Source organism: Xyrauchen texanus, chromosome 41, assembly GCF_025860055.1.
Source record: "Xyrauchen texanus isolate HMW12.3.18 chromosome 41, RBS_HiC_50CHRs, whole genome shotgun sequence".
NCBI lineage: Eukaryota > Metazoa > Chordata > Actinopteri > Cypriniformes > Catostomidae > Xyrauchen > Xyrauchen texanus.
In genome coordinates, this window is record NC_068316.1 from 559,509 (window position 1) to 564,508 (window position 5,000).

The 5,000-nt window shown below is 37.9% G+C and overlaps 1 protein-coding gene across 1 annotated transcript in view; it reads right to left on the minus strand.

Moving 5' to 3' along the window:
- LOC127634607 (lethal(3)malignant brain tumor-like protein 4) overlaps window positions 1-5,000 on the minus strand; it is an 88,718-nt gene that overhangs the window by 14,859 nt on the left and 68,859 nt on the right. The window lies entirely within an intron of this gene.

Below are 5,000 nucleotides of genomic sequence, written 5' to 3' on the forward strand. Positions count from 1 at the left end.
GTTGTGATAAGTCACATTAAACTTTTCACCAGGCCTTCATCATTTATTTTTGGTATTTTCAAATGCCTTTTATGTATACATGTTACGGTTTTAGTCTTGATCAACGTCATTTGAAAGTTTATAAGCTCTACTTTATAATGCATGTAGATATTATGACCAAAACTGAACAAGTGCTTTGAAATTCAACCAGCATATTTGTTTTACTCACAGATGAAAATATAGCGAGTAACTATATGTCTATAAATATATGTCTTTGACAATTATATTCATGTTGCTCATATGCTGCGTTTTCTCTTATAACTTCACGAAACATAAACAGAACATAAACCATCACATATGATTATTTAGAGTCTGTGATTATCTTTCAATCGAGTCCACACACAAGATAATCAGATGTATAGATCATTAGATAATCCACATGAAGCTCAATGTTACATATGACCACCAGGAGATGGCGCCAAATACACGACACAGACTCAATGATGACTCAAATGACACAGAATGAAACTCATTCTGTGAAATCTCATGACTAAAATCATGTCTGCATGCTATGCAAACCTTTAGTCATTGTTGTGTTTGCATGTATCATAATCAATATCATAAAGTTTTTTATATACTTAATGATATACTTAAATTTAAAAAGAATTTTTTTAGTTATTAGTTTTAAATTTTGGGTATGCCACTGAAACCGAAAATCTTCAAAAAAGGCCCTCAGAGTTTAAAGGGTTAAGAGTGAAATAATTTATTTTTCAATATTTATTGCGTGACAATTATTTCTATCAATTTGTCAAAAATTCCATCATTTCCACCACAACAAACAATTTTGCCCCTAATAAACAGTTTTCCAAAGTTATTATACTTGTGGCCCAAAGTGTGAGTGAAGAGCACGCTTGAGACGAAATATGAGACAAAGAAAAAGGGAAATATCACTTGTGCGCAGAATATTTTGATCAATCAAGCTGTAAAAAAATGTGTAAATATGATTTAATAATGTGTATTCAAGATACATCAAATGTTAGTAATGAAAATAGTCTTAGCAAGACAAAGGAGTCTGTCATTTAGTTTTAAAAGAGTTAAAAATGTCATTTCCATCAGCATCATTCCAGCACATGAACTGTTGTTGCCTTTGTGGCATTAGAGATGAGACTCAATAAAATCCACACTGCCACCTGTGTCACGTTACACTCGTGGTTGCCAAGGCGATTGTCACAGTGCATCGTCGTCTAAGCAACTGTTTTCAATCTGTTGTGTCACATGACCTGATGAAATATAAAGACGAGGACGCAAGCGGACAAAGTGTCACAGAAAATTAAAATCTTGCAGTGTCCGAGTTACTGTAGGACATGAGAGCATCACAACAGCAACAAAACACACGATACGTGACCTCATGAGCCACATCACACATTACAATCACAAGAACACTTCCACTGACCAATCACAAGCGAGTATTACAGAGCTAATAATCGTCATTATCAGTGTTGGGGAGTACTTAACTGAAAGTAGTGACGCTACTAACTTAACTACATTTTACAGAGACGTGACATAGAGGTGGAAATCCATTCTGTTATAAAAATCACGATTCTTAAGACAAACACATTTAAAATCGTCTCCCTGATGAGAAATCGATATATAATTTAATTTTAAATGACACGTCTTGCTTAATATGCTAATCTAATGATTAAAAGCTGTATTCCTGTAGAGTTCAACATGAACAGGATTTCTCTCCATATTTACAGAGTATTTATGTTTAGTCCTTTAAACCCTTAAACTCGGTGCTGCGGGTCCAAAGGGGGCGCTATATCGCGGAACAAGATTACACGCAAAACGTTAAAGTCTCCGTTTACATTAGTCAGGCACATGAGGTATCATTTCAAAGCTTAGAATCTGAAGTAACCATCAGTTCTGCGTTTATGTTACATAAAGTAACAAAATAAAGCCTGAAATAATTTGCGTCATAATTTAGCGCCCCCTAGAGGTAATAGTGTAAAAATGTTTATGTGAAAATAAGTCACATAGCACATATATGGACAAGTCATATATCAAATGAAAGCTCTCACTCTCAGGAACATGACTGTACAGATCATTTTGTTGCTCTAATATCACAGTTCAAAAGATGTTTAAAAGAATCACAAAGTGAAATGTGATTTCTGTAAGACATCAAACACAAATGTCTCGTTTATGCTCTGATAACTGCTGCTGTAAGCACCAAATAGCCCAAAACTTTATATCTGCTTTTACCTTCTATACGATTTATATAAAATGAGCCATTGTTTACTTGTCTGTGAGCTTGATTGGCTGAACAATCCAATGTTATATCTTACATGTCCAGAACAAAATATATCATCCAGAAGGAAAAGCATGCTAAACAAATCATAAGAAAAGATATTTTCGACTATTGATGATATAATGTTCATTATATCTTAATACATCATCACAAAGGGGAGGATCTCAGCTTTCTAAAGACCCCTAGATTGAGCTTGTAGTCCACTCAGAGGCCGAGATATTCAATGAAATAATGAGGGTGTTGCTTGAACTGAACATTAGACTGAATGTCTATGGGCGAGCACATCTGTGTTAGAGCGCCCCCTACAGTTCACATCTGTGAGGGGTAAAATGTGTTAGAGCGCCCCTACAGTTCACATCTGTGAGGGGTAAAATGTGTTAGAGCGTCCCCTACAGTTCACATCTGTGAGGGGTATAATGTGTTAGAGCCCCCTACAGTTCACATCTGTGAGGGGTAAAATGTGTTAGAGCCCCCTACAGTTCACATCTGTGAGGGGTAAAATGTGTTAGAGCCCACCTACAGTTCACATCTGTGAGGGGTATAATGTGTTAGAGGCCCCCTACAGTTCACATCTGTGAGGGGTAAAATGTGTTAGAGCCCACCTACAGTTCACATCTGTGAGGGGTATAATGTGTTAGAGCCCCCTACAGTTCTCATCTGTGAGGGGTATAATGTGTTAGAGCCCCCTACAGTTCACATCTGTGAGGGGTATAATGTGTTAGAGCCACCTACAGTTCACATCTGTGAGGGGTATAATGTGTTAGAGCTCCCTACAGTTCACATCTGTGAGGGGTATAATGTGTTAGAGCCCCCTACAGTTCACATCTGTGAGGGGTAAAATGTGTTAGAGCGCCCCTACAGTTCACATCTGTGAGGGGTATAATATGTTAGAGCTCCCTACAGTTCACATCTGTGAGGGGTATAATGTGTTAGAGCGCCCCTACAGTTCACATCTGTGAGGGGTATAATGTGTTAGAGCCCCCTACAGTTCACATCTGTGAGGGGTATAATGTGTTAGAGCTCCCTACAGTTCACATCTGTGAGGGGTATAATGTGTTAGAGCGCCCCCTACAGTTCACATCTGTGAGGGGTATAATGTGTTAGAGCGCCCCCTACAGTTCACATCTGTGAGGGGTAAAATGTGGCAATTCACAGAACTAGTGTGACAGTAGTTCACATATTTTACCAATAGTGTTGCTTTTCCAGTAACAAGCTACATTTTCCAATGAGGATTGCTGTAGCATCACAAAACAAACTATATATATATATTTGAACATTGTGTTATTTTGTATTCTTTAATTCAAGCTGGACGTTATATACATTACACATGCACAAGATACTTGTAATGTCTTATAACAACTCAAAAATATCATATAGATGTTTATAAGAAGACATTGCTTTTGTCACTTTATTTCAAGCATATCTACATTATTACATATACACAAAATACATACTACATATTACAAATAAATATATATGATACATTATAACTGCTGCAAATTGTTGTTTGTGTTATAATGCATTTATAACGTATTATAATTGTGGTTATAATGATTTATGAGAGGCTATAACATATAAGGTGTATCATGAGACATTACTCATGCATTAATGGGTACTTGCAGTCCAAATTCTAAATATTGGAGCATGGCCCCGCCCCAGACAGGACGCTCATGTGGGTTGCCAGAATGCTCAGCATCTGTTTTAAAGGATTTCTGGTCTTTAAGCGGTCTCCATCTTCCAAAGACATCTCCAGTATTTATCCTCGTCTACGCCTCATGCTGGGGTTTAGACGGCTGACGAGGCTTTTTAGGTCGGGTGAATCCGTTATCTCTGATCCAGTTGGTTTGCTGGCAAACATGTAAACAATATGGCAACCCGGCGGTGTGGAAATACTATTGGTGAGTGAGCAGTGGGCGGGGTCACACAGCCCAAAAACAGAAACAGAAATTCCGGCCCGGAATGGAAACTTCCCAGTGGAATATACCGACTGTAACATTGTTATCGGAGGAGCCAGTATCATATATATAACTTAGCATGTGTCCTAATTCTCCATTATATTACACACAGCACCTTTAATAGAAACTGTTACCAGTAACATCATCTGACAGATACAAATATGGTATTTTCTACTCTTAATGAGATGCGTTCCAAGTATCTTCACAGCACGGTTCATTATATAAAGTTCATCTGACATTATGATATAGGAAGTGATTTCCACACATCATGTTATTGTTCAGTTTCTATTTGACTCTGTAATTCTGATGCAGCAAGACGGCTCACAGATACAAAGATGACGCACACACTGATGGCGGTGTCGAGGTTTAACGCTGTGTTGGAGTCTCATTATAAACACAAGAGGAGTCTTCATCGCCGGATCACAAAATGTGAAGCCGCTCATTATTTGACTTGACAAATAAAAGCTGTCTCTTCTCAAACGCAGAGAGCGTTCAGCCTTCTACAGCACGAGACGTAAGGTCATCGTGTCACTTCGGTGACGTCTGCTCACATTAATGTCAGTCACATGACCGGCGCTTCTTAAGGACGATGAGATGAGCCGCTAGAGGTCGATTCGATGAGAGCGAATCAATGCAAATGTCAAGGACTCTCTCACCGATGAAGACGCTGAAATCATTATACTGGAGCTCTACAGTCCTTTAATATGATGTCATAATCATATTAAAGCTCTATTTGACAGATGATTTTAGGTTTATATTTG